This window comes from Rhinolophus hipposideros (genome assembly GCF_964194185.1).
Source record: "Rhinolophus hipposideros genome assembly, chromosome: 22".
Classification (NCBI taxonomy): domain Eukaryota; kingdom Metazoa; phylum Chordata; class Mammalia; order Chiroptera; family Rhinolophidae; genus Rhinolophus; species Rhinolophus hipposideros.
Genome location: NC_138068.1, coordinates 44,531,942 through 44,555,744, shown reverse-complemented (window position 1 = coordinate 44,555,744; position 23,803 = coordinate 44,531,942). Strand labels below are relative to the sequence as shown.

General features: G+C 39.0%; 1 protein-coding gene across 4 annotated transcripts in view; it reads right to left on the bottom strand.

Annotated features, from left to right (window-relative positions):
* The window catches only part of NINL (ninein like), a 221,351-nt gene that overhangs the window by 175,344 nt on the left and 22,204 nt on the right, over positions 1–23,803 (bottom strand). The gene's annotated exons all lie outside the window — the stretch shown is intronic.

The following is a 23,803-nucleotide window of genomic DNA, read 5'->3' as shown; positions in this document are numbered from 1 at the left end:
GAGAAAAAAGAAAAATTAAAAAAAAAATATGAGAATAGTTTAAGAGACCTTGGAAACAACATCAAGTGTACCAACATTCACATCATAGGTACCAGAAGGAGAGAGACAGGAAGGGATTGAAACCTATTTGATGAAATAATAACTGAAAACTGCCCTAACCTAGCAAAGGAAATAGATATACAAGTCCAGGAAGTACAGAGAGTCCCAAATGAAATAAACCCCAAAAGGCCTATACAAAGACACATTACAATTAAAATGCCAATGGTTAAAGACAAAGAAAGAACCTTAAAAGCAGCAAGAGAAAGGCAGTTAGTTACCTATAAGGGAGCTCCCGAAAAACTGTCAAAGACTGTCAACTGATTTCTCAGCAGAAACTTTCCAGGCCAAAAGAGACTGGCCCAATATATTCAGAAATGAAAAGCCAAGACCTACAACCAATATTACTCTACCCAGCAAGGCTATCATTTAGAATTGAAGGACAGATAAAGAGCTTCCCAGACAAGAAAAAAACTAAAGGAATTCATCACCACCAAACCAATAGTACAAGAAATATTAAAGGGACTTCTTTAAGAAGGAGAAAACAATACCATGAATATGAATAAAATGGTAGTAACTAAGTACCTATCAAATTCAATTAAAATGTAAATGGATTACATGTTCCAATCAAAATACATACAGTAACTGAATGAATATAAGAAAACAAGACCCATACATATGGCTATGTATAAGAGACCCACTTCAGATTGAAAGACACACAAAAGACTGGAATTAAAGAGATGGGAAAAGTTATTTCATGGAAATGAAAATGAAAAAAAAAACAAAAACCTGAAGCAGCAGTACATATACCATAGAATATAAATTGTAAAACAAAGGCTATAAGAGACAAGGTCATTTCATAATGATAAAAGGACCAGTCCAACAAGAGGATGTAATCCTTGTAAACATTTACCGTGTTTTCCTCAAAAATAAGACTGAGCTGGACCATCAGCTCTAATGTGTCTTTTAGAGCAAAAATTAATATAAGATCTGGTTTTATTTTAATATAATACTGGGTAACATAATATAATATAATACCAGGCACAATATAATTTGAGTCTTATATTAATTTTTGTTCCAAAAGACGCACTAGAGCTGATGGTTCGGCTAGATCTTATTTTCGGGGAAACACAGTATGCACCCAACATAGGATCACCTAAACATATAAAGCAAATACATTGACAGGCATAAAGGGAGACATCGACATTAATACAGTCACAGTAGGGGACTTTAACATCCCACTGACATCAATAGATTTACCTTCCAGAGAGAAAATCAGTAAGGAAACAGCAGCCTTAAATGGCATATTAGATCAGATGGGTTTAACTGATATTTTTAGAGCATTTGACCCCAAAGCAGCAGAGTATACATTCTTTTCAAATACAGATGAAACATTTTCCAAGATAGACCACATGTTAGGCCACAAAATAAATCTGAATAAATTTAAGAAGACTGAAATCATATCAAACGACTACTCCAACCACAATGGTATGAAACTAGACATCAATTACAAGAAAAAAATACACAAAATAAGCAAAGTACTTTAATAGATATTACTCCAAAGAAAATATACCAATGGCCAATAAACACATGAAAAGATGTTCAATATCATTAGTTATTTGAGAAATGCAAGTTAAAATCACAGTAAAATACCACTTCACATGCATTAGAATGAATGTAATTTAAAAAAAGAAGAAAGTCTTGGCAAAAATGTGGAGAAATTGCAATCTCCTTCATTGCTGGTGGGAATGTGTAAGAGTACAACCACAGTAGAAAATAGTTTGGTAGTTCCTCAAAACTTTACACACAGAATTACCATATGACTCAGAAATTCCACTCCTAGGTACATAACCCTCAAAAAATGAAAGCAAGGACTCAAACGGACACCTGTACACTACACGTTCATAGCAGCATTATTCACAATAGCCAAAAGGTGAAATAACCTAAGTGTCCATCAACAGATGAATGGGTAAACAAAATTATACATATGTGAATGAGAATAGTATTGAGAAACAAAAATGAATGACATTTTGATACATGCTACAACATGGATGAATCTTGAAAACACTATGTTAAGTAAAATAAAGCAGACACAAAAAGACAAATGTTGTATGTTCCTACATATAAAAAACCTAAAGCAGTCAAATTAATGGAGACAGAAAGTAGAATGGTGGTTTCCAGGGGCTGGGAGGAGGAAGAACGGGGGTTATTGTTTAAAGGGGCACAGAGTTTCAGTTTGGGAAGATGAAAAGTATAAAAATGAATGGTCGTTATAGTAGCAAAACAATTTGTATTTAATACCACAGAGTTGTACACTTAAAAATACGTACAATGGTAAATTTTGCTGTATATACTTTACCACAAAAAACTTTTCTTGAAAAAAGAAATTACACTAATCAACTTCAAGAATTTCTACAAAGCTACAGTAATGCAGACAGCGTGGTATTGATTAAAAAAAACAGAAATACGTCAATGGAACAGTACAGAGAGCTCAGAAATGGAACCACACAAATACCGCCGACTGGTTTTTGACAAAGGAGCAAACACAATTCAATTGAAAAGGATAATTTTACAACAAATTGGTGCTGAAACTGAACATCCATGAAAAAAAGGGATCTAGACACAGACCTCATAAATACAAAACTACATAACTGTTACAATATAGAAAAGAACCTAGATGATCTTGGGTTGGGCAATTACTTCTTTTTAAATTTAATTTATTATTAGTTTCAGGTGTACAAAACAGCATGATTAGACATTTACACTTCTCATAGACTGATAACCACACCAAATCTACCACCCCTCTGATATCATACATAGCTATTACAATACTATTGATTATATTACTTGTGCTGTACTTTACATCCCATGACCATCTATCTATGTCTACATATCTATATATAGATAACTATAGTTCACATTCAGTATTATTTTATATTGGTTACAGGTGTACAATGCAGTGATTAGGCATTTATATAATCTATGAAGTGATCCCCCCATAAGTCCAGTGCCCATCTGACACACTACATACTCTTTACAACATTGATTATATTCCTTATACTGTATTTCACATTCTCATGACTATTTTATGACTACCAATTTGTGTTTTCTAATCCCTTCAGCTTCTCACCCATCCCCCAACACTTCTTCTATCTGTAGGAACCATCAGTTTGTTCTCTGTAACTGTGGGTTCATTTCGGTTGTGTTTGCTCATTTGTTCTGTTCTTTACATGAAACATATAAGTGACATCATATGCTATCTGTCTTTCTCAGTCTGACTTATTTCACTTAGCATAATATCCTCTAAGTCCATCCATATTGTTTCAAATGGAAAGATTTAATTCTTTTTTATAGCAGTGTTAATACTTCATTGTATACATGTAACACAACTTCTTTATCCAATCACCTATTGATGGGCATTCTGGTTGTTTCCATACCTTGGCTATTATGAATAGCGCTGCACTAAACATCGGGGTGCATATATTTTTTTCGAATTAGTGTTTTGGATTTCTTTGGATAAATACCTTGGAGTGGAATTGCTGTGTCATAAGATAGTTCTATTTTTCATGTTTTGAGGAACCTCTATACTGTTTTTCATAGTGGCTGCACCAATTAGCAATCCCACCAACAGTGCATGAGGAATCCAATTTCTCCACATCCTCACCAGCACTTGTTGTTTGTTGATTTATGAATAATAGGCATTCTGACAGGAGTAAGGCGGTATCACATTGTGGGTTTTTTTTGCATTTCCCTGATGATTAGTGACATTGAGCATCTTTTCATATGTCTATTGGGCATCTGTATGTCCTCTTTGAAGAAATGTCTATTCAGGTCCTCTGCACATTTTTTAACTGCATTGCTTGTTATTTTTTGTTTTGTTTTGGTTTGTTTTTGTTGTTTCAGTGTTGAGTTCTATGCGTTTTTAAAATAAATTTTAGATATTAACCTCTTACAGATGTATCATTGGCAAATACCTTCTCCCTTTTGGTACGATATCTTTTTGTTTTGTTGATGGTTGTCTTTACCATGAAAAAAAAATTTTTAGTTTGATGTAGTTCCATTTGATTATTTTTTCTTTACTTTTCCTCTCCCAAGCAGATATATCAGTAAAAATACTTCTAAGGGTAATGTCTAAGTGTTTACTTCCTATATTTTCTCCTAGGAGTTTTGTGGTTTCCGTTCTTACATTTAAGTCTTGAATCCATTTTGAGTTTATTCTTGTACATGGTATAAGAAGGTGGTCCAGTTTCATTTTTTCCCCCATATATCTCTCCAGTTTTCCCAGCACCATTAAATACTGTGTTTACCCCAATGTAAATTCTTGTTTCTTTTGTCACAGATTAAAAGATCATATAGACATGAATTTATTTCTGACCTTTCTATTCTGCTCCCGGATCTATATGTCTGTTTTTATGCCAATACCATGCTGCTTTACTATACCCTTGTAGTATATTTGATATCAGCTAGCATAACACCTCCAGCTTTGTTCTTATTTCTCAGCATTTCTGTGGCTATTGGGGTCTTTTATGGTTCCATATAAAACTTAGGGTTTGTTCTAGTTCTGTGAAAAGTGTCATTGGTATTTTGATAGTGATTGCATTGAATCTATATGTTGCTTTAGGTAGTATGGAAATTTGAAACTGTATTAATCCTACCTACCCATAAACATGGTATATGTTTCTATTGTTTTGCATCTTCTTTAATTTCTATCTTCAATGTCTTACAGTTTTCTGAGTACAGGTCTTTTACTTCCTCGGTTAAAATTTTTTCCAAAGTATTTTATTTTTTGATGCAACTGTAAATGGGATTGTTTTGCAATTTCTCTGATAGTCCTATTGTTATATTAAAATGCAACCACTTTCTGAATATTAATTTTGTATCCTGCTACATTCTAAATTCATTCATCAGTTGTCTATTAGCTGTGGGTTTCTCGTATATGGCCTCTAATATATATGTTCCCTCTATTCCCACTTTGCTGAGAGTTTTTATCATAAATTGATACTGGATTTTGTCAAATGCTTTTTCTCCATCTATTGACATCACCATATGGTTTTTATTTTTCATTTTGTTTATGTGGTGTATCATGTTAATTGATTTGCAGATACTAAACCAACCTTGCGTACCCGGAATGAATCCCACTTGATGGTGATGTACAATTTTTTAAATTTATTGCTGAATTCAGTTTGCTAATATTTTGTTGAGAATTTTAGCATCTATGTTCATAAGGGATATCGGCCTATGGTTCTTTTATTTTGTAATGTCTTTGTCTGATTTTTAAATCACGGTAATGGTAACCCTGTAAAATGAGCTTGGGAGCCTTCCATCCTCCTGGATTGTTTGAAATAGTTTGAGGAGCATAGGTGTTAATTCTTTTATCTGGTCCACGATTTTTATCTATTGGAAACTTGTTGATTACTGATTCAATTTCATTGGAAGTATTAGGTTGGTGCAAATGTAACTGAGGTTTTTGCATTGTTGAAATTTGCCTTTGATATCGGAATAAATTCTTCAATAAATGTGGTTATTAACATAATTTTAATGAGCATTTCTCACATGACTTTTTTTGCTGATGACTCATTACTTGCTGTTTATTTTGTATATATTTTAGACTATGATGTTACACAAAAAGCAAATTTGAGCAATTTTCTTATTCGAGTTCAAAATGGGTCGTAAAGCAGCAGAGACAACTTGCAACATCAACAACACATTTGGCCCAGGAACTGCTAATGAACATACAGTTCAGTGGTAGTTCAAGAAATTTTGCAAAGGAGATGAGAGCCTTGAAGATGAAGAGCATAGTGGCCAGCCAATGGAAGTGGACAACAACCAATTGAGAACAATCATCAAAGCTGATCCTCTTACAACTTCATGAGAAGTTGCCAAAGAACTCAATGTCAACCATTCTACAGTCATTCGGCATTTGAAGCCGAAATTGGAAAGGTGAAAAAGCTCAATTAAGTGGGGCCTCATGAGCTGACTGAAAATTTTTTTTTAAATCGTTAAATCATCATTTTGAAGTGTCATCTTCTTTTATTCTACACAACAACAACAAACCATTTCTCAGTCGGATTGTGACGTAAAACAAAAGTGGATTTTATACGACAACCGGTGATAATCAGCTCAGTGGTTGGATGGAGAAGAAGCTCCAAAGCACTTCCTAAAGCCAAACTTGCATCAAAAGAATGTCACAGTAATTGTTTGGTGGTCAGCTGCCGATCTGATCCACTATAGCTTTTGGAATCCCAGCGAAAACATTACATCTGAGAAGTATGCTCTGCAAATCAATGAGTTGCACTGAAAATTGCAACATTTTCAGCCAGCATTGGTCAACAAAGGGCCCAATTCTTCTTCACAACACCTGACTGCACATCGCATAATCAATGATTCAAAAGTTGAATGAATTGGGCTATGAAGTTTTGCCTCATCCACCATATTCACCTGATCTTTCACCAACTGACTACCACTTCTTCAAGCATCTCAACAACTTTTTGCAAGAAAAACACTTCCACAACCAGCAGGATGCAGAAAATGCTTTCCAAGAGTTCATCGAATCCTGAAGCACAGATTTTTGTGCTACAGAAATAAACAAATTTATTTTTCATTGGCAAAAATGTGTTGATTATAATGGTTCCTATTTTGATTAATAAAGATGTGTTTGAGCCTAGTTATAATGATTTAAAATTCACAGTTCAAAACCGCAGTTACCTTTGCACCAACCTAATAATTGGTTTGTTCAGATTTTCTGTTTCTTCTTGATTCAGACTTGGAAGATTGTATGCTTCAAGACATTTATCCATTTCTTCTAGATTGTCCGATTTCTTGGCATATAATTGCTTATAGTATTTTCTTAAAATTTTTTGTATTGCTGTGGTTTTGGCTGTCACTTCTCTTTAACCCCCCCTTTTATTTATTTTGGTCCTCCCTCTTTTTTTCTTGATGAATCTGGCTAAACGTCTGTCACTTCTGTTTATCTTTTTTTAAAAAACAGCTCTTGGTTTCATTGTTTTGGATTTTTAAAAATCTCTGTTTCATTTATTTCCACTCTGATCTTTATTATTTGTTCCTTGTACTCACCTTGGGCTTTGTTTGCTGTCCTTTGTCCAGTTCCCTTAGGTGTACAGATACACTTTATTTGAGATTTTTCTTGTCTCTTTAGGTAGGCCTGCATTGCTAAGAATTTCCCTCTCAGAACTGCTTTCAAAGTGTCCCACAGATTTTGGGTCACTGTGTTTTCATTTCATTTGTCTCAATGTATTTTGATTTTTTTTCCTTGATCTCATTGTTGACTCATTCATTACTCAGTAGCATGTTATTTAATCTCTATGTGTTTGTGTGTTTTTCTGGGGTTTTTTCTTGTAATTGATTTCTAGTTTCATACCATTGTGATCAAAGAAGATGCCTGATATGATTTAAATATTCTTAAATCTGAGACTTGTTTTGTGGTCTAACATGTGGTCTACCTTGGTAAATGTTCCATGTGTACCCGAAAAGAGCATATATTCTGCTGCTTTAGGGTGAAATGCTGTAAAACAAATATCAATTAAATCCATCTGGTCTAGTGTGTGTCACTTAAGGCCACTGTTTCTGTGCTGATTTTTCTGTCAAGAAGATCCGTCCATTGCTGTCAGTAGGGTCCCCTACTAAGATTGCATTACAGGTGATCTCTGCTTTTCTGTTGGTCAATATTCGCTTTATATATTTAGGTGTTCCTATGTTAGGTGCATAAATGTTCACGAGGGTGATGTCATCTTTTTAGACTAATCCCTTTATTACTATGAATGTCCTTCTTTCTCTCTTATTATAGTCTTCATTTTAAAGTCTATTTTGTTTGATATAAGTATAGCTATCTGATTTCCATTTACGTGAAGTATTTACGTGAAGTATCTCTTTCCATCCCTTTACTTTCAGTCTCTGTGTCCTTCAATTTGAGGTAGATCTCTTGTAGAAAACATATGCTTTGGTCTTGTTTTCTTATTCACTCAGCTACCCTATGTGTTTTGTTTGGAGCATTTAATCCATTTACATTTAAAGTGATTATTGATAGGTACATAGTTATTGCCATTTTTTTAATTATAGTTTATTGGGGTGACGATTGTTAGTAAAGTTACATAGATTTCAGGTGTACAATTACATCATCTATAAATCCCATTGTGTGTTCACCACCCAAAGTCAGTTCTCCTTCCATCACCATATATTTGATCCCCCTTACTCTTATCTACTACCCTCCTCCCCCCTCACCCTCTGGTAGTTATTGCCATTTTATTATTTGGATTTTTGTTCTTCGTTGGCTTCTTTTCTCCTTTCTTCTGCTGAAAGAAGAAGTCCTTTTAACTTTTTTTTTTTTTTTTTTTTTTTAATATACTGGCTTGATGCTAATGAATTCCTTTAGCTTTTTCTTGTCTGGGAAGCTCTCCATCTCTCCCTTAAGTTTAAATGATAGCCTTGCTGGGCAGAGTAGTCTTGGTTGTTGACCCTTGTTTTTCATCACTTTGAATATTTCCTGACACTCCCTCTGGCCTTCAAAGTTTATGTTAAAAAAATCAGCTGACAGTCTTATGGGAGCTCACTTATAAGTTGCTAGTTGCCTTTCTTTTGCTGCTTTTAGGATTTTCTTTTTCTTTAACCTTTGGCATTTTAATTATGATGTGTGTAGGTGTGGTCCTGTTTCAGTTCATCTTGTTTGGGACTCTCTGCTTCCAGGGCTTGTATGTCTATTTCCTTCACCAGGTTAGGGAAGCTTTCAGTCATTATATTATTTTATCAAATAAGTTTGTTTTTTTCTCTAGATTTTGTTGGGGAAGGGGAACTGGAGTTTATTGGAGAACAGTGTGTATTTCCAGGACTTTTTTTTTCTATTGGAGAACAGTAGTGTGTTTTTCCCAGGACTCATCAACTCCATCCACGTCAAGTTGTTGTCCTTTCAGTCTTAGTTGTGGAGGGCACAGCTCAGCTCCAGGTTCAGTTGCCGTTGTTAGTTGCAGGGGGCACAGCCAACCATACCTTGTGGGAGTCGAACTGGCAACCTTGTGGTTGAGAGCATGCACTCCATGAGCCATCTGGCCACACCCGGAAGCTGAGCTGCTGCTCATTGACTTCATTCTAGTTGTGGAGGGTGCAGCTCGCTGACCCAAGTGGGAATCGAACCGGCAGCCCAATTGCCCAGAGCTTGAGCTCTTACCAACTGAGCCACCTATCCGCCCCTCAAATAAGTTTTTGATCCCTTGCTCGCTCTCTTCTCCTTCTGGTATGCCTATGATGCAAATGTTGTTTCGCTTCTTGCCCAACAGATCCCTTGATCTATCTTCATTTCTTTAATTCTTTATTCTGTTTGTTGTTCCAATTGGGTGTTTTCCAGTACCTTGCCTTCTAAATCGCTGATTTGATCTTCTGCTTCATCTCATCTACTGTTGATTCCTTCTATTATATTCCTCATTTCACTTATTATGTTCTTCATTTCTGACTTGTTGTATTTTATGGTTCCTATGTCCTTCTTTATGTTTGCTATTTCTTTGTTGAAATTCTCACTAAGTTCCTTAAGCATTCTTATAATCAGTGTTTTAAACTCTGTCTTTGGTAGGTTGGTTGCCTCCATTTCATTTAATTTTATTTCTGGATTTTTCTCTTGTTGTTTCACTTGGGGCATTTTTGTTTGCTTCTTTTTTTTAAAATTAGATTTATTGGGGTGACAATTGTTAGTAAATTTACATAGATTTCAGGTGTACAATTCTGTATTATATCATCTATAAATCCCATTGTGTGTTCACCACCCAGAGTCAGTTCTCCTTCCATCACCATATATTTGATCCCCCTTACCCTCATCACCCACCCCCCCACCCCCTTACCCTCTGGTAACCACTAAATTACTGTGTGTGTCTATGAGTTTTTGTTTCTCATTTGTTTGTCTTGTTCTTTTCTTGTTTTTGGTTTATATACCACATATCAGTGAAATCATAGGGTTCTCTGCTTTTTCTGTCTCACTTATTTCACTTAGCATTATACTCTCAAGATCCATCCATGTTGTCACAAATGCTCCTATATCATCTTTCCTTAACGCCGAATAGTATTCCATTGTGTATATGTACCACAACTTCTTTATCCATTCATCTATCGAAGGACATTTTGCTTGTTTCCATGTCTTGGCCACCGTAAACAAAGCTGCAATGAACATTGGAGTACACGTTCTCTATAGAGAAATACTTTCAGATTTTTTGGGTAGATACCCAGGAGAGCAATTGCTGGGTCATATGGTAATTCTATTCGTAATTTCTTGAGGAACCTCCACACTGCCTTCCATAGCAGCTGCACCAGTCTGCATTCCCACCAACAGTGTATGAGAGTTCCTTTTTCTTCACAGCCTCTCCGACACTTGTTACTATTTGTCTTGTTGATGAAAGCCATTCTGACTGGGGTGAGGTGATATCTCATTGTGGTTTGCATTTGCATTTCTCTGATGATTAGCGATGTTGAGCATTTTTTCATATGTCTATTTGCCATTTGTATATCCTCTTTGGCGAAATGTCCTTTCAGGTCCACTGTCCATTTTTCAATTGGGTTGTTTGTTTTTTTGTTGTTGAGTTTCATGAGTTCCTTGTATATTTTGGGTATTAGCCCCTTATCAGAGGCACTGTTTGCAAAAATCTTCTCCCATTCAGTTGGTTGCGTCATTATTTTGTCAATAGTTTCTTTTGCTGTGCAGAAGCTTTTCAGTTCTTGTAGAGTTCTTTCATTTCTGTTAAGTCTCAAGTCTCTTTCTTCTTCCATCTGTGTAAATTCCAGGTTCCTATCTTCGATGTCACTGATTCTTTCCTCCATCTGGTCAACTCTACTACCTAAGCTGGATATTTTATTATTAATTTCTTCTATTGAGTTCTTAATCTCCAGAAACTCTATTTGGCTCTTTTTCAAAATTTCAATCTCTTTTGTAAAATGCTCATGGTGTTCTTTGATTGTGTTTCTGAGTTCATTAAACTGCCTTTCTGTGTTTTCTTGCATCTCGTTCAGTTTTTTCAGAATTGCGATCTTGAATTCTCTGTCATTTAAATCACATATTTCCATATCTCTAAGTTCCTTTTCTGGAGACTTTTCACTTTCTTTCTGAGCTGTCTTATTGCCTTGGTTATTCATGGCAATCACTGATTTACTATTTCTCTTCCTAGACATCTACAGGAGTGGCTTCTGCAACAAGTTGATAGATATGCGAAGAGCTTTTGAAGTTCCAAAGCTCTTTCTGCACCAGATTCAGAGCCCGTTTGTTTCAGCAGTTCTGTTTACTCCTGCAGGGATCCGCCCAGATAGGTGGGGCCAGGGGCGGGGTGAGTTGTGAGAGGTGGCCCAGAGCAATGGTGGCAACCACCACCACAGCCAGTCCTGCTTCCACAGCTCCCTCCCCTTTGCCGGAACTAGTTGAGCTGCGAATCTGTGTCTGCGGTCCACAGATCTCAGAGCAGCAAATATTCTGTCCTTTGATCTGACACTGCTTCTTTATCGCTTCTAGCACCGGGCAGGTGGGAGGGTAAGGAGGGGGCGGCTAGTCTCCATGCCTAAGGCTTCTGTTCTCTGCTTGGCAGTGAGGGCTTAAACCACCGATTTCAGCCCTCTATCCTGTCTTTGCTCTGAGATCTGCTGTGAGCGAGCGTTGGGTTCAGCAGTTTTGTATGCTGCCCCCTCAGCCCTGTGGGCCCTAAGCGGAGCCCTAGCAGTCGGAGTCCTTCCCTCTCCTGCAGCTGCAGCTGCGGTAGTTCCGGGATGCAATGAGCACAGAGCACTGAGCTAGGTCTGCGTCCTGCGCCCAAGCGGCTCCGTCTCCGCACTTCTCCTCTCCCTCCTCCCCCGCTAGCGCAATTCACCCACCTGGAGGTGAATTCAGTAGTCGGCCTCTTCGTCTTGCCTGTGCAGGGAGTCCTTTGTGGAGTTATTGTTGTTCGATTCATTGTAAATTCCAGGGGAGCTTTACAGAGGCTCACCTCACGCCGCCATTTTTTCCAGTTCTCCTGTTTGTTTGTTTCTTTATTCTGGCTGCTGCTCTGTGTTCACTTCTATGTATTAGATAGATGTACTATGTCTCTCAGTCTTTGCTGGGTGGCCTTATATAGTATATGTCCTGTGTGGTCCAATGGTACAGTCTCCTTGATCTCCTGTGTGTATGTTCGAGTTTCCCTTGAATGTTTGTGTGTGTTCTGTTGTAGTTGAGCCTTGATTGCTTTTGACACATCAGTGAGTGTGACTGACTCTCTGACTGACTGTGAAAACTGGATATGCCCACAGTGTATATGGGCTATGCCCAGAGCTGCTGTGTGGGGGCAGAAACCTTCAAAGGAGGCTTTGCCGCTGCGGTCTCTTGTGCCTGTTGAGACCCCCACCTTTGGGTGTGCCACTTGTGGGGCTAACAAGGTAGTACTCTGGTGTGGTCTGAAGCTGGCCTCTGCGTGTGTTGTTTTCTCTTGGGATGGGCTCCCATGCAGGCCAATGTCAGCCTTGCCTACTACTAGTCTGTTGTTATCTGGTAGGAACCACAAAGCTGTATGTGTTTGGCAACTGCTGGAGATATGTTGGGGTGGTCTCGCTGTGAACCACCAGTCATGGGTCTGAGGCAGCTTACCAAAAGGCCTAAGGTTCCCTAGGACTATTGCCCACCACTAGCTGCCCATAAGGCCCATCCGTTGAAAGAGCCTCCTTAGTTGCACAGGCTGGCCTGGTTGACCTGGTGTTGAGTATGCCCTCAGTGATGCAGCACTAGCTTGGCAGATTGCAGTCCCAAGGAGGCATGAGACATGGCCGGTGGTTTTTACAAAGTTAATGCAGATTCAGTTCTTACGCCAGTGCCCAGCTTATTACCTCTTCACACAGCACCCCAGATAACCACAACCAGCCACCACTTGCCTCAGGGCAATGCCTGGCCTGTGACCGCTTCCTGCAACAAACACCCTTAGAACACTGTAGCCAGCGCTTGCATCAGGCTCATAAATTCCCAAGAGCTGCCCAAGAGTGGCTGCTGTGCAGATTTTGGGTCACTGTCCACCACCAAAATCTCCCTGGACCATCATGGACGGTCCACTGCTGGAAAAGGCCTCCACAGTTTGTGGGGCAGGGACAGCCATCCAGGCACCCAGAGTGCTCCTGGCAATGTAGCTCTAGGTGCGCAGGGCCGAGTTCCAGGGAGCTAAGTGTTGTGGTCGGTGGTTTCTACAAAGTCAATGCAATCTCAGCTCCCGCACCAGTTCTGGGCCCACCCTTCAAAAAATACCCTGAGAACGCCATGGCCAGCCACCACCTGTCTCAGGCCTGCAGGTTCCCAAAAGCTGACCAAGAGACACTGCAGCACAGGTCTTGGTTACCACCCACCAGCAAACTTTCCTGGGCTGCCATGGGACATCTGCCCACTGCAAACAGCCTCCTGCAGCCTGTGGGGTGGGCCCAGCAGCCCAGCAGTCAAGGAAATGTAGCACCAGCTGTGCTGTGGGTGGGGACCCAGGGCACCCAAGATGGTGCGCACATGAGGATTCCACCAAACCAATGCAGTCCCAGACTTGGCCCTTTGTGAGACGTATAAACACTGAAAAGATGTCACCCTCCTATAGGCCACACGTATTTCAGCCTCCACAGGGACAACAATGGCTTCTGTCCCTCCACCTTCCACATCAAAGCCACACAACTCAGTCCTTCCCTGCATGTCCCTGGGCCTCCCAAGTTGCCATTCCTCCATCAGAGACCGGGAAATGAGCGAGCCTGTGTGCTGGCTCTACAAGAGGGTAACTGGGTTTCCAACTACCCTCCACCCAACGGGAAGGGCAGACAGAGTCCTCGCTGATTTTCACTGCCAGATGCAGTGGGGACTCCTCTTCCTGGCACACGACCCCTGGGCTGGGGAGCTTATCGGGAGGCTTGGACCCCTCCCTCTTCAGGGGTACCTCTGCCACTGAGGTGTCCCTCCCTGCATTCAACCACTATCTGTGGGTTTGGGGTCAGCCCATTTCGCATCTCCATCCTTCCTACCAGTCTCGACATGGCTTCTTTTTTATATCCTTAGTTATAAGGGCTCTCTCTGTTCAGCTAGTCTTCAGATGATTCTTGAGGTTCACTGTTCTATAATTTACTTATAATTTTGCTATGACCCTGGGATGCAGTAGGCAAAGCATTTACATAATCCACCATCTTGGACCTCTATCCTGGCAATGAGTTTTTAGATAGTACCTTAAAGGCACAATACATGAAAGAAATAACTGATAAGCTAGACTTAATACTAAAAACATTTGCTGCATGGAAGATACTGTAAAGAAAATGAGAAGGTGAAAAACAAACAGAGAAAATATTTGCAGACATCTGATAAAGGGCTGCAATCCAAAATAAAGAACACTGAAAACTCAACAATAACAAAAAGAACGGCCCCATTATAATATCGGCAAAACATACGAACTGACACATCACTAAAGACGATATACAGATGGTAAATAAGCATATGAAAAGATGCTCAACATCATATGAGAACTGCATTAAGGAAGTGCAAATTAAAACGAGACACTACTACACATCTATTAGAATAGCCAAAAACCAAAACAATGATAGCGCAAAACAGCAACCAGGGGGATCAACATGAATTCTCATTCCCTGCTTGTAGAAATGCAAAATGGTGCAGCCTCTTTGGAAGATAGTTTGGCAGTTTCTTATAAAATTAAATATACTCTTACCATATGATCCAACAATTGCACTCGTGGGTATTTATCCAAATGAGTGGAAAACTTAAGTCCACACAAAAATCTGCACAAAAATATTTACAGCAACTTTATTCACAATTGCCAAAAGTTGTTTGTAACCAAGATGTCCATTAATTGGTGAATAGAATCCACACAGTGGAATATTATTCAGCACTAAAAAGAAATGAGCTATCAAACCATGAAAAGAAATAGAGAAACCTTAAAAGCATATTGCTAAGTGAAAGGAAACAATCTGAAAAGCCTGGATCCTATGTACTTCCAATCATATGACACTCTGGAAAAGTTAAAATTGTGGAGACAGTAAAAGGATCAGCAGTTGCCAGGGGTGGGGACGGGAAGGAAGTATGCAGAGCACAGATGATTTAGGGCTGAAACTGTTCTGTCTGCTGCTATTATCGTGGAAACAGGTCATTATACATTTTCAAAACCTATAGGATATAAAACACAGAGAGTGAACCCTAATATAAATTATGGATAATGATGTGTCAATGTAGGTTTATCAACTGTAAAAAATGTACCACACTGGTAAGGGATGTCGATGGTGGGGGAGGCTACAAGTTGGGAATTATATGGGAACTTGGTACTTTCTCTTCAATGTTCCTGTGAACCTAAACTGCTCTAAATAATAAAGTGTATTAAATATGTTTTTAAAAAACAGAAAAATGGTTAGATGAAATACAGTCATGCACCACATAACATTTTGGTCAACAACAGACCGATACACAATTGTGGTCCCAGAAGATTATTATGAAGCTGAAAAGTTGCTATCTCCTATGGACATCATAGCTATCATAAAGGTGTTACAATGTGTTCGTGATTTACCCTAAGTATTATTACAAAAGAGTAAAAAAGTTTTAAAAAGTTTAGAAAGTAAAAAAGTAACAATAAGATTAACTTATTGTTGAAGAAACTATTTTTTGTAAATTTAGTGTAGCCAAAGTGTACAGAGTTTATAAAGTCTACATTAATTTACAGTAATGTCCTAGACCTTTATATTCACTTATCACTCACTGATTCACCTAGAACACTTTTCATTCCTGCAAATGACCTCTATAGGTATAACATGTTTTATCTTTCATATTGCACTTTTACCATACTTTTTCTGTTTAGGTATGTTCAGATACACAAATACCATTGTGTTACAATTGCCTACAGTATTAAGTATAGTAATGTGCTGTACAGGCGTGTAGCCTAGGAGCAACAGGCCATACCATAGAGCCCAGTGCGTAGTAGGCTGTACAATCTAGGTTTGTATAAGTGCACTCTATAGTGTTTGCACAAAGTCACCTCACGACGCATTTCTCAGAATGTATCCCCATCAGTAAGTGATGCATGACTGTACTGATATATGTATGCTACAACACTGATGAACATTGAAAACATCACTCGAAGTGAAAGAAGTCAGTCATAAAGACCACATATAGTATAATTCCACGTATATGAAATGTCCAGAATAGGCAAACCTATAGAAAAAAAAAGTAAATTAGTGGTTCTCTAGGGATGACAGGGGTGGGCAAGTGTTGGAAAGAAATAGGGAGTGATTGTTAATACGGGATTCTTTCAAGGTGATGAAACTATTCTAAAAATTTTTATGGTAATGATTTCCCAACTCTGTGAATATACCAAAAACCACTGGAATGTCCATGGTAAGTGGGTGAATTATACTGTACGTAAATCATGTCTCAACAAAGCTGTTGGAACCCGTACCATGCATACTGTAAACCTATGAATGCTGAAGAGGCCATATTAATAGACTTCTAGAGGTAGAGTATTACCAAAGATAGACTTTTCACAGCGATAACAGCAAAGACATAGAAATGTTAGTGCCTAACAATAGAGCCTCAAAATATACAGAGCAAGAACTGTCAGAATGAAAATTTCTCAATCATAGTTGGAAACGTTAACACTAGTTTCCTGGTAGATGATCACCATCAACCACCTTGTCTAAAAATAAATATGCTGAGTATGATATGCAATGTAAACATTCATTTCATAGTAAGTTTTTATCTCCTTCAAATTGATAAGGATTTTTCAGTGGTCAAGTCTTAAAGAAACTGACCCATTCGCACTGATGACTTTTTCCTTCTTACAAAATTTTCCAAGCACAGGAACTCATTCAAAACATTCCATTTTCCCCAAAGCATAGTCACATTCTTTCCTCTTAGATTTTTAAATTCTCTACTCCCCAGCACCAAGGTCTTTATTGATGAAAAGAAGCCCTGATTCCCTTCAGCAGTATGTTTAGGGCCAACCACAAATAGGCAGACAGAGGTATACAGTGTCCAAGCATAGGTGTTTCTTGAGTACTGCAAATATAATGCAGTAAAAAGTGGAGAAGCCTTGTGTCCCCATTTGATACACACAACAGTAGATATTTGTTCATTTCCTAATATTAAGCAGCAGAAGCAAGACACAAGCTTGCATCTTTTGCTTTTACCAGAGGCGGTTTTGCTGCCAAGGCCTTGTGATATTTTCTAGGGTTTTACATGTTTTGTAACACTGTTACTTTTTAACAATTATATGCAAGGTTGTCTGTCTCAAGAGATTTTTACAACCTCCTTGGACATAAAAGATGATCATATAATGACTTTGTATAAAGCCTGAAAGGACAGGACCAGTGTTGGTTGAGGCATTTCCACACTCAGAGAGCCTCCAACAAAGCCACAACAAGGACTCTGTGCTCCTCCATCCTAAGGCTCTAGGGGCCCCATAGCAGGTTTATTCCTGTCAAAACACTGGCAAGTAATACGATGCCCTCTGCTTGGCTATAGGAGCAGAAGGAAAATCAGGATTAGGTTAAAACAGAGAGTACATTAAAAGGGAGAAGGTGCCTGGTGCAGCTACAAATGCCACAGGAGGCTATCAGAGACAGCTTATTTTGTAAAAGAAAAAAACCAAGTTGCAAAATAGGTTTTCATTCAACAAAGGTTTACTGAGCACACACTATGTGCCTTGCACATTTTAGACCTGTGGCGTACTGCAACAAACAATATAGACAAATCTTTCACCTGTGGAACTTATATTCTAGTGGGGATAGACAAATAAACACAATAAATACACAAATTCTATTTTAGATGGTGAGAAGTAGTATGGAGAGAAATAAAGCACCAGGGAGTGGGGACGATAGTTTACAATTTTAAATATAGTGGACTGGGAAGGCTTCACTGACCTTTCTGCATGAACAAAGGTGCCCTCCATTCGTGTGCATACACGTGGTTGTGCATGCAGAGAAAACCTCTGGAAGGATGCATCATTCCTGTCCTGAAGGAGCTAACAAGGTACCTTCAGAACCAGCAATGTTGGCATCAAATGATTTAAGGGGGTCCCTAAACTCCCCCAAATATTCCCCTGCCTGATTTTTAAAACGTGAAATTCCTTTAATGATGGAGAAAAACTATTTAGTTCCATATTATCCAAGAGAATACCGGATGGTTTTGGAAACGCTAGCACACAGTGCTCCAATGTCACCCAGTGATCATGGAAGCATATGGCCAATGACTGGGCTTTGTTCATTTATAGAAGGGGGCATAAATTCCAAGAAGACATGGGGTCACTGAGTCAAGAGGAGCAAAGGCAGATAAGAGGTAACAGGCAAACACCACAGACAGCACTTAGTCCAGGCTCAGTTACCCCCAACTGATACAGAACATTAAAAATCTAACACAAGGTATCCATATCTTATGGCTGAAATACACACAATTCCAGTATACTAACTTTATCAAGTTTATACAAAATCATTTAACAGTGACCGAACACCCTGGATATTTACCAATTGTGGCAGCACTATGCTGAATCCTTGCTCACTCCAGACCATCCACACTAAGGTGGGGGAGGTGGAGCCATAGAAAAGGGTTTCTTAAACCGAATTCTCCCATATTCTCAGGCACCAAAGTTTTCTATGTGAAAATACATTACTTATTCGATCAGTAATCAACTTTCAACTAAATTCTGCCTCAAAAATTCAGCGCTAGTGTTAGCAGTTGAGTTATGAATTAGCACCAAGCACTTATTTTGTTTTTAAAGATTTTTATGAAAATATAGCTAACATACATTATGTTAGTTTCAGGTGTACATCATAGTTATTGAACATTTCTATACCTAAAGAGGTGATCAGCTTAAGTCCAGCAACCATCTGACACTGTACGATGCTATCACAATATTATTGATTACATCCCCACGCCTTGTTTGTTTTATACCTGAAAATTTGAATCTCTTATTCCCCTTCATCTTTTCCCCCTTTTTAAATTTTTCAATTACAGTTGACATTCGTATTACTTTATATGAATTTCAGGTGTACAACAGAGGCTAGACATTTACATAATTTAAGAAGTGATCCCCCTGACTAGTCTAGTACCCACCTAACACTATACATAGTTATTACCATATCATTGACTATATTCCCTATGCTTTACATACTCATGACTATTTTGTAATAAATAATAATAGTAACACATCTAGTACCCATCTGACACCACACATAGTTATTACAACATTGACTATACTCTTTATGCTACACCCTATACATCCCCATGTATACTGTTACTGCTACTGTGTAATAACCAATTTGTACTCTTTTTCTAGATTTCCTTTTTTTACTTTCACTTGATGTTTTTATTCTTTGTAAAAGTTTTTTAAATATTTTTATTAAAATATACCTAACATACAATACTATATTAGTTTCAGCTATATATCATAGTTATTCAACAGTACCCACCTAGCACTATACAGTTATTACCACATTGATTTTATTGCCTATGCTAAAGAAGTGATCACCTTATGGTGATGAGCAACCATCTCACACTGTACCACACTATCACAATACTACTGACCTTTCCCGTTTTTAAGTTTTTCAATTAGAGTTGACAGTATTATTTTATAATAATTCCAAGTGTATAGCATAGTGGTTAGATATTTATGTGATTATGAAGTGAAACCCCTTCTAATATCACCTGGCATTATAGTTATTGCCGTATTATTCATTATATTCCCTGTACTTTACTTTCCGATGACTATTTTGTACCTACCAATTTGTATTTCTTAATCCCTTCACCTTTTCCACACTGCTCCCAACTCCGTCACATTTATCACCCTGATAGATCTAGTACCCATTTGACACCATAAAGAGTTATTACAATACTATTGAGAATATTTCTTAGGCTATACCCTACATCCCCATGACTACTCTGTAACAACCAATTTGTACTTCTAACCCCTTGCCTTTTTCACCCATCCCCAACTCCCCTCCCATCTGGCAACCATCAAAATGTTCTCTGTATCTGAGTTTGTTTCTGTTTCATTTGTTTATTTTGTTCTTTAGATTCCACTTATAAGAGAAATCACATGACGTTTGTCTTTCGCTGACAGACTTATTACACTCAGCACAGTATACCTTCTAGGCCCATCAATGTGTCAGAGATAGCAAGACTTCCTTCTTTTTGTGGCTGAATAATATTCCATTGTATAAGTGTGCCAATTCTTCTTTATCCATTCACAGACACCCCGGTTGTCTTCATATCTCGGCTTATATAAATAATGCTGCAATGAGCATATGGATGAGCACATCCCCTCGAAGCAGTATTTTGGGTTTCTTTGGATAAATACCCAGAAGTGGGATTACTAGGTCCTTCTGTGTCTTGTCTTTGTTTTAAAGTCTATTTTGTGTAAGTATTATTAACCCAGCTTTTTTTTGGTTTGTTTCCATTTTCATGAAATAGCTTTTCCCATCCCTTTCCTTTCAGTCTGTGTGTCTACTGATCTGAAGTGAGTATCCTATAGGCAGCATATGTCAGGGTCTTGTTTTCTTATCCATTCAGTCCTCTGATCTTTTGATTGGAACATCTAATCCACTTACATTGAAAGCAGTTGGTGATAGGTATGTAATTCTTGCAATTTTATTATTCATATTTTTTATTTTATTTTTTTGGCTTAAAGTTAAGTCCCTCTAAGATTTCTTATAATACTGGTTTAGTGGTGATGAACTCTTAGCTTTTTCTTGTCTGGGAAGCTCTTTATCAGCCCTTTGATTCTAAATAATCTCTTTGCTGGGTACAGTAATCTTGGTTGTACATCCTTGCTTTTCATCACTTTAGTTGTTTCTTCTCTGGGAAGCTCTTTATTTGTCCTTCAATTCTAAATAAGAGCTTTGCTGGGTACAGTAATCTTGGTTATGTCCTTGCTTTTCATCGCTTTGAATATTTCGTGCCAATCCCTCCTGACCTGCACGCTTTCTGCTGAGAAATCAGCTAACAGTCTTCTAGGTAACTAACTGCTTTTCTCTCACTGCTTCTAAGATTCTTTCTTTGTCTTTATTTAACCTTTGGCATTTTAATTATGATGTGTCTTGGTGTGAACAGCTTTGGGTTCATCTACTTTGGGATTGTCTGCACTTCCTGGGGTTCAATATCCATGTCTTTTGCCAGGTTAGGGATGTCTTCCATCATTATTTCTTTAAATAGGTTTTCAATTCCTTGCTCTCTCTTTTCTCCTTCTGGTACCCCAATAATGCAAATGTTAGTATGCTTGATGTTGTCCCAGAGGCCCTTTAAACTATCCTTTTTTTTTGGATTCTTTTTTCTTTTTGCTGTTCTATGTGGTGTTTTCTGCTACCTTTTGTTCTAAATCACTGATTCAATCCTCTGCTTCATCTAATCTAGTAATGATTCCCTCAACATAGTCTTCATTTCAGTTATTGTAGTCTTTATTTCTAACTGGTTCTTTTTTATGTTTTCTACCTACATTTTTATGTTTTGTATCTCTTTGCTGAAGTCCTCCCTGAGATCACTGAGCAAATTTATAACCAGTATTTTGAATTCTGCTTCTAATAGATTGCTTGTCTCCATTTTGTTTACATCATTTTCTGGAGCTTTTCTCTGCTCTTTTATTTTGGGATATGTTTCTTTGTCTCCCCATTTTGGCTGCCTCCCTGTGCTTGTTTCTATGTATTAAGTAAGGTTGTTATGTCTCCTGGTATTAGTAGAGGCCTAATGTAGTAAGTGTCCTGTGGTGCCCAGTGGCAGAGTCTCCCTATTCACCTGAGCTGGATGCTCCAGATGTGTCCCTTGTTGGGATCTCCTACTGTAGCTGACTCTTGGTTGCTGTTTACATGTCAATGGGAGGGACTGACCCTCAATCTGACTGGTTGTGAGGACTGGCCATGACTACAGTGGAGGAGCTGTTGTGCAGGGGCTGACCCTAATAAAACAGTGTTCACTTTAGCAGTGCTCTGGTGCTTGCCCAGTCTGCCTTTTGGGTGTTGTCTTTTGGGGTGAGGCAGCCAGGTGATGCTCTGGCTCAATGTGAAGCTGGCTACCTGGTGTGCCAGCGCTGGCGCCTTCTCAGGGGGGCCCCGCTGCAGGCCAAGTTCACCTGCTGCCTGTGTCTTGCCTGGATCCACCTGGCGGGAGCTGCAATGTGCAGATGGCCACCACCAGAGCTGCGCATGGAAGTGTCTCAAGAGGCCAAGCTGCATGAGGCTGCCTGCTGCTAGTGCCAGGATTGGAGCCGCTCAGCACAAGGTTCAGGACAAACCAAAGCCCGATGCTACTTGTTTGGGTTTTGTAAACCTTTGAGACATTTTAGGAAACTCTGCAGCATGAGCCAAGATAGGGTGTTTGCATGGAAAATCCACTGGAACCAGCTTTGGTGTGCCTGCAAGTTGGATGGGGTGGGGTCTTAGGGAATCAGCAGGACAGGGTAGAGTTGGGGGGAATGAATGGTATTAGCTAGGCTGATGGAGACTGAGACTTGGCACCTACTGGCATCTGCACACAAGGAGGGGGAAAGGCTCAACAAAGAATTAATGGATTCTGCCAGCTCCTCCATCAGGAAGAAAGTTGTCCCTCCAGCCCTCACCCTGAGGCCAGACAACTCAGTTCCTCCCCATATGTCCCGGGAGCCTTTGGAGCTGCAGCCCCAGCACTGGAGCTCAGAGTGAGTGAGTCTATCAGTGAATAGGCGTGGGCCCTTTCAGAGAACATCTGGGAATCCAGCTGCCCTCCATCTCACTCAGCTACAATTTCCACTGATTTTCACAGAAGCTGTGAGTACTCTTGGACTGGGGAGCCTGGTTTGGGTCTGGGACCCCTCGCTTCTCCAGGGATGGGGGTACCTCTGCAGCCCTCCTGATTTTTAATGGTCACATGTGGTTATGAGACCAGCTCCTTCTGTGTCTCTGCCCCTCCTATCAATTTCAAGGTGGCTTCCTCTGTATGGCCTTAGTTGTAGGACTTTAGTTCAGCAAGACTTCAGGAGATTCTTAATGATGGTTATTCTGTAGTTTATTTGTAATTTTGATGTGGTCGTGAGAGGAGGCAAGTGCAGTGTTTACCTAGCCCACCATCTTGACCTGAAATCTCCAAGCACCTCTATTTTAGTTTTGTGGCTACTAAGAAAAGACCAGAGGCAAACTAATTTTATAAATGCACACTTTAAACAGTAAGTGATATCATGGCCCCTCAATATCAAGGCTTTGCCACAGTTCAAAGAGAAAACAGAGGTGGGAGACATGAGCAATCATGTGTCATATGGTGGTGGTGACCCATAGAGGCAGGAGAGTGATGATGGAGGGGTTCGGTGATAGAGGTGAGGTGGTGGAGGGGTACAGTGAACTAGAGGTACCTAGAGATAGTGACAGACACATGTCAAACCCAGACGACTGACACTACAGCGGTCAGGAAAGGTTGATGTGTCCTGTGAAGATTTTATTCTGGCAGAAAACTCTATTATTAATTGTTAATTTGAATTTTAAAGGTTTTGTAGTTTCAGTGATACTTAAAACGTAACTATATTTCGACTGTAAAGTTATGTAAAATACATGCCAAGAACTTAAGTATACGAAAAATGTGATCTTTAAAAAAATTAAATTCAACCTGACCCTAGGCCCTTTCCCACTGGAATGGCAGGAAAACCAGTCTCTGTGTTACTGGGATTCCTGGATCCTTACTCCAGGCTGTGCAATGGCTATAACATTTGGGGAGGCTCTTCTCCTCTTAAATCTATTTGATTATCACTGATCCAGTCTCTGCCTATGTAGTGTGTTTTGATGTCTATGACTTACT